The 12483-nt window shown below is 39.6% G+C and overlaps 1 long non-coding RNA gene across 1 annotated transcript in view; it reads right to left on the reverse strand.

Annotated features, from left to right (window-relative positions):
- LOC149918420 (uncharacterized) overlaps nt 1-11738 on the reverse strand; it is a 74833-nt gene extending 63095 nt beyond the window's left edge. The window contains exon 1 of the long non-coding RNA XR_016465441.1: nt 11035-11738. This is a non-coding gene — a long non-coding RNA (uncharacterized LOC149918420). The remainder of the gene's footprint in view (nt 1-11034) is intronic.
- Nucleotides 11739-12483: the final 745 nt, after the last annotated feature.

The raw sequence follows: 12483 nt of genomic DNA on the forward strand, positions 1-12483 counted from the left end.
ACAGTATGCAACTCTAGCACAAGACTTCTCCAAAGAGATACAGACACACTGTGATGTCAGTACATCAAACAGTTTGGAAATTGAAACATCTGTTCTTTATCTGTTTTAATGAAATCATGTGCTGCTTATCTTGTCTCAGCCAAATCAGAGTTAACACCCACGGACTTTATTAAATTTATTCATTTAATATAAATTCTCAAATCCCATCTGTAAGACATCTCATTTTATTCTACAAGACATTTTGCATTTATGTAAGAAAAGTGAATAGTATATATTGCTTTACAGAGCTACATTCTTGCTGTGCACTTAACATTGTTAATATGTACTCTTGTTTGGAACACTCCTAGGTTAAACAAAAACACCATTTAGACAAACACACAGTGGTAGTTTTGTCATGGAAATATTAAAATCAAATGTAAGTCATACTTTTAGACTGCATTGTGTGTGCATTTATTAAGCTTTTTTTTTTTTTTTTTTTTCAGATGAAGCATTAACAGACAAGATTGGCAAGATTTCTTCTTCGTGAGGATGTGGATAGCAAAATAATGAAGATGAAAAGTAAGATCCATTCAACCCAAAAGAGCAGGACACTGACTAGCCCCAAGAATATTAAGAAAGACCTATCTGCATATCTTCAAAAGCAAGGAAGGAACAAAAACAACCACTAGCTCCTTTTTCTCAGAAGCAGACTTTGAAGAGATAACATCGATTAGCATGGGAAATAATCACATAGGTTGATGAAAGCTCTACATAAACATAAGATGTCCTCTGGGCTCCATTAAGAAGAATTTCTGCTGTTATGAGAAGAAAAAAAAGGAAGACAAAAAAAAAAAATTAGACAAAGTCCTGGCTCCTTTCAAGTCAACTGAAGTGGACTCCTGGCATAAAAAGCAACGATGTGCTAAACCTTGGAGAAACAAATGTTTTGGACACCGAATAAGACAAAGATTCAAAGCACCAGAGAGGACAAGGAAAAACATGCACACTGAAGGCAAAAAGAATCTATTCTTTTACAGAAACAGGGAGATGGATTTAAAGACTTTCTAAAAAAGATAAGCATCAAACAACCACCTTCACAACACTTCTGCTTTTTGGAAATTTCTTGTTCAACAGCTGAGCTGGTTTCATGCTAGCAGGCAGTTTCATGTTCTTTCTGTGTTTATCAATGTGATTACTGTCTCTTCCTTCCCATAAATTCCTTTTTTGTTGTTTTAAATGAGAAAAACATTATCATAGAGTCTGCTGAATCTGTAGCACCTCAAGAACTGGAGTGATTTTAAATAAATAATTGATACTAAACAGGAATATTTTAAGGCAAGTTAAAATAAGGAAAGCACCCAAATTTATCAAAACTCTTCTAACTTCAATTTAGATGTGCTATACAAACCATTTTTTTTAAATCTCTCTAAACTAACACCATATTCTTCCAGGCAGGGATTTTAGTTTTCCCCTCACTATTCCACATATTTTGTTTTAATGACAGTAATACAACTTCCACCTCACTGTGACCCTTCTGTAGGTGCAATTTTGCTCAGTGGTGCCACAGTGCCAATCCACTGTACAGTATGGATGATGGCTGCTGTTACTTCTCTTATTTTACATTACATTTTTCAAAATAATTTGCCCAGTCTTACACCTTCTTGTTCAGACTTATTCAGTCTAATAGTACTAGATGAATAATAGCTGTCAAGAGATTTGTTCTTTTTCTAGACCTGTCAAACTAATCAGTTGATTATTGTTGGGAATTGCCAAGCTCGTATTCCTTAGTACTGGGAGAAGTAATTTAAAAATAGAAGTGACATTATAATCTAGATACACTGTTGTTAGAAATGTGCAAGTAATAATAGTTCTTCATATACATTTCTCCCAGCTACCCTGCTCAAGTGAAACTTCTTCTACACTTCTCTTCAGTGCAATACTATGAAATAAAATAATGTGACAGATGCAGGCCCCCATGAGAAAACAGCATTACTCTTCTGCATGTCTTTCCGACTGTTGATATCTCAGCTTTTTTTCCTTGGAAAACACTTTCCTTCTCCTACCTGCCAGTGTTCACCTCTCAAGGACATGTACTAGAAATGAAGACCAAACTCTATAAATTTTTTAAAAAATACAAATGAAAGCTTCTCAACACAAAATTTTAAGCATTTGCCAAGAGCGAATTTGGATAAAGCAAAATAGGTAGGGCATTAGACTGTTGTTTTGATACAGCAAAAAATGTAATGATTTTTTTAAGTGCTGGCTATCTTAGTCATTGTCAGACCATCAGCCATTATTCTTCTCATTCAAAACTATTTAGAGTAGTTTGAGTAAAAATTTTGTTTTATACATCTTGCCTACTCATACGTTCAGAAAAAAACTTTTCCTGGAAGCGTCTCATTGAAAATATTTATCTTTCCATCTCTCCCTTACCCCATCTCCTCTTCTAAGAAGGATTCAGGCCCTACCTTAGTCAACACAAACTTCAGCATTGATATTGGTGGAGGCAGGACTTCACCGCTATAAGGAAACTAGAGAAGCATAACTTCATAATTCTCAGAATAAAAGACAGGAAAACAGACTAACAGAGTCTCGGCTTGCAATGTACCAAGATAACAAACTAAGCAAAGGAAGAGATGATTCCGTGCATAGCACTTTACATACTAACGATGGACTACCCTGGGGAAATATTTGCAGGCATGAAAAAAGATTAAGATATAATAAAAAAGAACATTACATTCAACTGAATCATTCTGCTTTACTCATCAAGGAAAAGACTTTATATGTTTCTTATTTTAGCCTGGGCTTTTCCTTGGCATCTCCATTTTTCTTAATGGAAAGCTCTTCTTTACAATTGCAAATGATACAGCAGACAGAAACAGTTCATAGTGATCTTACTGAACTTACTTCTTTCATTTTTTATATTTTATTCATCTCTCTAGTTAACTGTCAATCTATACTGCGCTTCTATGTTTTCCTCAACATGCATTTGAAGATGTAAGTAAAAGAAAAGGTATCATCATTTTTCCTCTCTGTGAAGCCCCCTGGAGTGTATAGAAGATCACCACTGCTTGCTACAGGTACAGATATTTCCTTTTCTAGGGAAAATCCTGAAGTAAGTTCTCAAAGTATTTCTAAAATAATTCAGAAACCAGCATAATGAACAGCCTAATTAACATTTCACTTACAGAATTAGTGAAGTGCTATAGACTCAATCCTGAAAAACCCCAACCAACAGAAAAATAATACCTCTTATTCAATCTAGCAAAGAAATCTCTTGCAATGCTTTAGCGTTTTTCAAGGCTTCAAAAGATTGTGTTGATTTTCACACTCTGCTGCACTTAATGGCAATTAAAATGACTAACCAGTCTCTTATCCTTCAATGACTGATTCTTTGCAGATGCCAAACTTTATCTGTTTTCAACATTTTCAGAGGACTCATCAAGGTAAAGGCAACCGATTGCTTATATCACAGCTAGGAAGACTTTTATAACTCCAGAGGATAAACAAATCCATTAAAGAAAAATGATAAAAGGAACAATTGGAAATCTAGAAGAGAATGCATCAGTCCCTATTTATTCTCCATGCCTGTGAAAAAAAAATACTAGGGTACGCAACCCTATCTTCCATATTATTTTGTCAAGTCCGAATGATATTAATTTCTAAGGACATAAATCCAGCTCCTCCCAGAACTCCAATCAAGCACGAGTCACGCAATTCATTGCAAGCAAGAAATTTCCATGCCACTGCCAGGGCATGACTTGTTCTTCCACCAGGCTCTACCACAGATTCATAGTTTTGCACGGTTCTCTTTCCAATGCCATGCATCTCAGTAACTCATCAGTGTAACTGTACACACTTTCATTCTTACTCTGTGTATGGGAACTGCTGAATCACGGCCTGAACCTCTGATGGATCACCTGAGGCAAGCAATGAGTCAGCCATGGGAGCACAAGTAAAGGCAATTCACCTGTGCCGCTGGAAGGGGTGAAGCAAGGCTGCACCTCTCCTAGACCCATTTAAGAGCTGACTACCAGTGGGGAAGGATCTCTTTCTGGAGATCCCTCCTTCGGAGTTTTCCATCAAGCCCATGACAAGGATAAGCCCTCTATCTATTCTTTTTTGGTGTAATAAACCTGCTTAGCCAAACTCTCTGGTATATTTCATAATTATAACATCTGTATACTCACTGATTATACACTATGCCAGTTACAGCTCAGGAAAAGATTATTTCTCCATTTGGTTTTTATTTTAATATTCATTTTAAATTCAAGACACTTCAGGTGAACTAAAGAAGAGCTGATGCACAGAGTGGGTTAACAACTTCAGTAAAGTGTTTCAGCATGAAAAAGATGACCAACAGAGCAACTAGATCTCTTCAGAAGAACTGCAAGTGTCCGCCTTAGGGTAAGCCAGTTCTTTTGCCATGCTCTACTGACTGTATTGATGAGCTTTCCATTAATTATGACAGGAGCTTAGATACTAACTCACATTTATGCATCTATACACAGAAAACGTCTGTCTCTTAACCTGGAGCTGAATCCCACACCCTGTTTCCATAGCGCAACAGTTGAGCATAACTTCAGTTGTGCCCTGCAGAAACTGAATCACTCTCTGGCATCCTCACATACATCAGATCCTCAGCACATCCCTCCTATACCTTTCCAGGAAATAGCTGGCACAGTGCCTGGGGGTGCATCAAACCCAAGCTCTTGTTGAGCAAGTGTAACATTCAAGCCTTGGGGGCTTTAGGAGTACAGTGGCAGTTACTTCCAGTTGCAGTAGCATTGCACAAGGGTAAGGATGATTACATGCAGGCAATCTGGTTGCAAGCCAACTCTGGTCCCTTCTGCAAAGACTTGAGCAATCTCTGTCACGGAGCGGTAATTCAGTAGGCTCTCAAAATGATCTAATGCTCAGTAAACATGTTGCCACCTTCTTCACAATGACCTCAACACCTGACCATTGTGAGAAGCCAGTTTTCTCCTGAACACTCATGCTAGATCTTTCCAGAGTCACCTATCATCACTGTATCCAAGCAGAAGATATTTCAGGACACCTTTTGAGATGATAATCCCTTTGGGCACTTATGCTACCATTGGAAAGAAAAGGACTATTCAACTGGGAAACTGGTCAGAACTGCTAAGAGACCAGAGCTTGGTCTGCATGACAAATAGCCTCATGTTACTGGAGGAAAGAAAAGGTGACTATGCTAAATTTTAATGGACCTAAGCACCAATGTGTAACAGCTTAAGAAATTGATCATTTTTCATATCCCAAACTTTATAATGAGCAAAGGCCTGCTGTCATGGCCGTGATGTAGCCTGCATGGAGCAATGAATCTGAAATCACCTGGTTCATATTTCATTGCTTTTGGTGCAATATACAGTCATCTAGCTTGCTCCATCACACCACTCATCATACCCTCAAATAGGGTCCTTGTTGAACTTTCTTGGATTCAGCAGTTTCACTGCAGTAATATGACCTTATGAGATATCTAAAAAAAGTTTTCATACGTGAACCATTTTTCTTAATTTCTGCCTTCAGTCTCCAAACAAAGAATAGCTCTTATTACATTACAGAAAAACTATTTACTGGTATTGAAACCACAGGCTTACTGTAAGTTTTACAGCATCCAAAATGCAATGTAATTTTCCTTTTTTTTTTTTTTTTTTTTTTAAGCCCATAACAATTCATTGCCATAATCACATCTAAGACACAGCACTGTCTATTTTGTCTATTTTGTTTTGTATTTTTTTTTAACGTTGAAAACCAGCCTGTAGAATAATTGCATATTGCTATTTAAACTGTTGTTTAATAGATCAACAACAAGCTTGTGGCTAAAAGTAACTTGCATCTGACTGGCATTTAATTCTCCTTTTCTTTCTTACTGCTCTCTCCACTTTCTCTTTTCCAGCTCATATTCCCCCTGACACACATACACACACATTCTCATTAGCTCACATAAGGATACAAACCACCAAAGATCAAAATTTCAGCTCTGTATCTTGACAGCAGCAAGGGACAGATCTTTCTTTTTTGCCAACATCTTGTTTTTCCTTGTGTAGTAAAGTTTGAGAAGAAAAACACATACATACAAGAAGAAGAAAAAACCTAACTCTTTCCCCTGTCCCCAGGAAAAGTCAGACCTCAAAACTGAACTCTTTCAATTCCTAGTGAAGCATGCTTGTTGTCTGGGCATGTTATTCTCTCATTAGGACTAACTTTATTTACAGTTCATACCTGAAGCCCAATCCAAAGCTCTTTAATATCCATAGATTCACTCCCACTGCCACTCTTACCAGGCTTTGGCTCAAAGCTGTGCTGCACTTCTCAAACCGGTTGTGCACAAATCTTACCAACTCTGAACCCAAACCTGTGCAGATTAGTTCACAGTCCTGTGCTCTGAAGATGTCACGGGGCAGCCTGGCTCCTACCTCATGTCATGAAATCCTGATCTGGGCTTGTAATTTTTTTAAGAGTGACACATCACCAAACTGCCCATTTGCTGTAGGCTTTATTTTGCTCCCTGTGCCACTTCTTCCAGAGGGGAACAGGATGAGATCTCTTTATACCACTCAAGTTACATACTGCACCCACATTAAAAATCTCTGCATTAAGCAAGAAGCAACATCCAAAGATAGCTGTTGGTCTAAGAAGCCTTCTGGCCTGGCACAAATGTCTGTTCTTTGAATACGATGCAGGAAACTGGCTGATGCTAATCAACTTCATCAACACAGAAGTCAGCACTAGTCATAAAAGTGATCAGCAATTTAAGCAAAATAATCTGGGCATAGCATCCAACCAACAGGACAGAGTTACTGACAGCAAATGCTTTCAGTCAGTCAGTTGGTAACAAATTTTAGACTTTCTTTACTCCAGCCATTTATTTTAGCTTTGTTTCTCCCTTTTTATCTTACTACTTCTCCCAGTTCCACAAAGTTTCCATGCTTACAGTTGCAGCAAACACTAAGCCAACTGACTTAATGACTGCCTAAGAAGAGAGAAGAAAATGTCCATGGAAGGTTGATATGAGGGAAAAGGGATTCTGGCAGAAAAGCAAAAAAGTGATAGGAACTTTTAAATGTAACTCTAAACAATTACATTTACTGTCTATAAAATATTCTTTTAAATGTTTTAATAAATCTGCATAACATAATCAAACTAAGTTTAAATTAATTGTAACCAGTCATATTTTAGCAATTTATGTGGTACGTACATATAAGAGTAAATTTGTATTCATCATACTCAGATTTTCCAGAAATGTCTTTGTTTGTACTCTAAACTGCTATATTCTGATTACAAGCTTGCAATTATCCTTCAATTCTATGTAGTAAAGTCCCCTTATGATCCTTGCTTTTTCCACCACCTAACGTACTAGAGAGCATTCTACATTTTCTCGAAAGCTACTGCCTTTCTTCAGCAGTCAACCTAAATCTAGGAGAGGCTGGGACACCGATGACCTCTATTCTTATTCATCCACAATTAGTTAATTCCACAGCCACTCTAAGGGCTCTTTCACCAGCTTATTTGTCTTTATGTCACTGTATTACACACTCAGAATGAACTGTTGTCTCCTTGACTACGCAGGTCCCATTTGGAAGAACAGACCTATCAGACCTTTTATCATCAACATTTTTCAACCTCGAGACAGACAATTTGGCTATTAGGAAGAGGCCTTACAACACTGAACCTCATAACATGCGAGCAGAGTTCAGTTTTGAGATGGTTCAGATTTTGTTCCAACCAGCTCTCTCTTTCCTCAGAGCATAAAACCAGAATTTGGCACCACAGTGCTTAAACAACAGGGACAAAGATTTTGTTATATCTATTGCTGTGGTTACATCATAATAGTTATAGTGGGTGTGGGGGGAAAATAAAATAAAGCAAAATAAAAAGAAGTCAAAATAGAAGCCTGTTCTCTATAATGTACAAGGTCTTCTTATTTCATTCCTCTTCTCAACTTAAGCGAAGAAAAAATTCACTGCAATCTTTCTTTTCTCTGATTTTCAAGCTTACAGGAATACTTTTTTTTTCCTCAGGGACAGCACTTCTAATTTTTTCCTTACGATGAGTCAGCCTGACAGCTTTAGTTACTGTTTGGTGTTGGTGGCAAAGCCTAGCCACCTCCATAGAACAGCTGGGGGCAGAGATACTTACTTCAAAGTCTCAGCCCTTCCTGTCCTGAATTAATCAACATCAGAAGTTTTACCTTAGCCCACACATAGCATGTCACAGAACTCCTGCAAGCATTGCATGTGTAGCTCCTTCAGCAACACAACAGCTTTTTTAAACTGTCTTTCTCGTGCAGCATACAGAGAGTGCATTGGACAGGACAGGGTGGGCAGAGCCACTGCCAACTCAGCCCCTCCTGCAAGGAAAGGGCACTGGGGAAAGATGAAAGAACAAACAGAGGGAGTCTTTCATTTCTGAACTGGACTTTCTTCCTCGAGGACTCGGTCTTCCAGTATGTGCAGGATTTAAGAACCATAACAAAATTTTTTCCAAGACAAGAAAGTCAGAGAGCAGAGAAGTTATCAAAAGGAAAAAGTGGAAATTATATTCAAGACAAGACACACAAACGTCATGGAGAAAGCACATAGCTTTAACGTTACAGCTTACAAATGGTCAAATATCCACATTTGGTTCTACATGAGTCATTTTTAGTGGTTTGGTAATGCAAAGCTGCCACAATGCGCCAATTACTTGACTATTAACTTCTAGCAAGAATTTTTACCACTCCCAAAACTCTGACTAGTTCTTTAGGGCAAGAAATAACATATTTTAAATTCTGGATGTACTGTTATGTTACCATCTATAAAGCACATACCAAACAGCACAGCAGATAATATTCACAAAATTAACATAAATAGAGCTTACAAACAACTGAGTCCAATGCCCAGAAAAGTGTAGGAATCTGATTCTCAACAGAAGGGAGAGCTTCCATTTCCTTATGGATGAAAATACAGTAACGGGAAAGTCATCATTTTGTATTTACTGTACTGATATTTTAGTGAATTTGATATGTTTCCTGGTTAACTGAGAAATAATTTTTAGAACACCAACATCACACAATACTTCCTTCCTGGGAACGACTTTAGATCCTGAATGAATTCAAATGTATGTTTTATTTACAAGACATATGAGCAGTAAAATTAATTACGTTAACCTTTCATTTCCAAAGCCAACTGAAGCCAATGTAGTCTTTCAGCCTATACCAACAACCTCTGCTGTTCTTTCCCTTGGAGTTTCCCAGCCCAATAGAAGGTTATATGCTGTCCTCCATATGGCCTTTAGGGATCTGCGTATTCGCCAGAGGCTCACATCTTTATCACTTATCAAGAGAAAAAAATGAAATAGCGTTGAGTGTAGTGACATGTGAGAATAGAAATGTTACTTCAGAACCAAAAAGAAAAAAAAAAAAGAGTTGTTTCAGCAGTAGGAGCAGAGAAGACTCTTGAAAGTTGAAAGTCTTAAAGTGCAGCCCAGTTGGGAAAACCCCAAACACTGAGCCTTTCTGCTGAAACAGTCATCATTGCAAGCACCAAGTACATGCCCACAGCCACCTGAAGCTGCAGTATCAAATATATACATCTGAATTAACTTTCATCCATATGGAGCAGAGGCACAGGAGCCCAACAGTAGCTGATTCTACCTAATGCTCCATTCCAGCGTTTGCAAAAAGACTACTCACATCTCTCTCCAAAGCAGCCAGCAGCCAAAGCAGGGGCACCCTCCAACCGGCTGTCCCTAGTCCCACTGGCTGCTTGAAGGGCACCATTCAAGATACAACAGATTCTGCTGAGTACAAGGGCTTATGGCAAGAAGGATAGAAATGGTTCCTGCTACAGCGGGTGCTGTTAAAAAGAGGGTTGCTGAGAAATAGCATCTGGGTGTACTTTCATTTAGTTCCTGCAGTTGGGCTTCCTGTGAAAGTCCCCAAGCTTGAAGACTTTCAAACTTTGAAACTGTAGCCAGTGTGAAACTCAAGCATACGTTTTAAAAGCACAACAGACAATATGAGAGGTCTGTAGTATCTTACACATATATATGAGCTGCACCTCCAAATACAATCATCACACAAACGGTCTTGAACCACCCCTGCTAATTAAAGCACCTCAGTACCTCGTTATCCTTAACAAGAGAAACATTCATGTAATGCTCCCACATGCCATCACTGAGTGGCAAGGACAAACATAAAGAGATTAAGGACAAAAGCCAAAGTCAGGGTGGAGAGGAAATTTCACCACATAAGAATGTAACAACCTTGCTTGGAAGGAACAAGTGATGATGCCTACCTTTGGAGGAAGGTCCTGGTTGTGGAGTAGAAGCACATCACAGCACCTCCCAGCATCCAAGAAGGAAGGGCAGAAGGCTGGCCATGCTCCATCCCACACCCTACCACCAGGTGCAGGTATTCCCCTGGGCTCAGGTAGCAGGAGGAAGGGGGAATTAACTCCTTTTGGAAGGGCCAGGCTCTTCCCACATGCTGGATTGGGAGCAATGGATTTTAATATACCCTTCTGGACTTTACTTCTGCCAAAAGTTAAGCTTTTCAGCATCTCACTTTCAGACACTTAGGTAGTTTTTGGATCTATCTTTACAAGTTTTGCCAAAGATTGCATAGGAAGGCTGCAATAGTCCAAGGTCTTGAACTTCTGGTCTCCTGCAGCCTATATTAAAGTGTTAATCGCTGTGTCGTGATTCTTCCACTCCAACAGGTTCTTTTGAACAGTTACCAAAAGACAGAGGGTCACATCCCATTGTAAAAGACAGAACCAGTCTTAGATCCCAGACTTAACTCAAAGCAAACACTGACATTAGCCTGCCAGCAAGCTTGTGACATAGAATTATTCACAAAATGGCAATCAGCCCAAACTGGCAGATGCCTTTGAAAACAGAAGCTGTAATTACGTAAACCTTTGGTTTGGGATAACCAGCTAAATACTGGTCTCTTCTTGGAGGGAGGTACTTTCCAGCAACATTTGACCTAAACAACAACAACTACAGAACACGGAAAAGTTGTGGCCTCTCCCCTCCTCTTCCCGCTCTTACCTTTCCACTTCAGCCTCGTCCCGCGCCTCTGGGCCGGGCGGCGAGGCAGTCTGCATGGCTCCATACACACATTGCCATCCTGTGGCCGGATTCTGCCAGCACAAGTGGTTGCGAGAAGGCTGCAGAACGAGGTTCGGCGAACTGTGCTGCTTTTCCGTGACGCAGACAAAATAGGGCTTTGTAATGGCTGCGGGCTCGAGCTAGAGAATGCAAATCCAACCATGTTTTTGAAGCTTTGCAGCTCACGGGCTGTTAGATCAGTGATCCAGCCGACAGCAGAAAAATATTTGTATAGTACTGAGATGCAGGTAAGGAAAAAAGAAACTTGTGGAGGAGGGGAAGGGAACATCAGGCTTTGAAATCTTCAGAAAAAAAACAGAAATGGCCACCACTGACTTGAGCCCAACACAGGGCATCAAGGAGCAACAATCGACCCGGGAAGTGCAAGCACAAAGCAAAAGCCTCGACATGATAGATGACCCAAAGCCCTCTGGAAAACTTGACCCCATCGGAGGCAGTCGGAAGGAGGGCATGACATGATGAGGGTGAGTGATAGGAGAAAGAAAGCAGAAGCTGGGCAGGAGCCTGAGGGCTGCTGGCACGTTTCAGAAAGTTGCCCTGGGTGTTACATCCAGCCCTCCATGGCCACAGAGAGGGCTGTGCAAATCTAGCAAGGCTGTGTTTTGGCTGCCTAGCTCTTTTGGCCTCACAGAAGGGGCAATATTCCCTCTGCAACTGCTTAGGATGGCAAAAGGAAAATGTTGATTAGCACTTAGAAGAGGAAGTGGCTTATTTTGCCTGATTACAATCATGGGAACTTTGTTCCCTCTGCTCCAGTAACCACATTGGTAGCATTAACTGGAAAGCTAAGTAACTGGTAAAGAAACCACTGAATCAAATGTAATCTCATACTGCTTGCATAATTTTCCTTGAATGGACATACACAAGGAACCTTCACTTTCTTTCTACATTAGGATCCCTCCTTCCCCCCGCAAAAGCCATTTGTCATCATCTTATTGGGTCACAATCTGCCTCTTTTTCCTATGGGGGACTGTCAGAAGGTTGCACAGGTTTGCACAAGAGTGCTTGAGAGCTCAGGATGGGCCAGTGATGTCCAGTGGCTGTCAGCCTAATGCCATTATAGTAGGCTGAACTGGTGAATTATGTCTTGAGAGTCTTTTCCAGGCAAAGGCTTTTGTGTGTGTGTTTGAAACAAAAATTTACAGTGTCTTAGACATTAATTTCCGTTCAGGGTCACGCAGACCATAAGCAATAATGAAATGTTATTTTCATAATTGATGTGATTTTATTATTAAATGCTGGAAAGCCAAAGTGAGATTTTCTTTAGTTCTGTTTAATTAACAGCTTAAGTCAATTTACTTCTCAATTAATAGATACTCATCTCAGCATGGGATGGATATCCTTCAACACAGGCAGCTAGAGCTTTTC

Source organism: Phasianus colchicus, chromosome 3, assembly GCF_987193195.1.
Source record: "Phasianus colchicus chromosome 3, bPhaCol1.hap1.1, whole genome shotgun sequence".
In the NCBI taxonomy this organism is placed as follows: domain Eukaryota; kingdom Metazoa; phylum Chordata; class Aves; order Galliformes; family Phasianidae; genus Phasianus; species Phasianus colchicus.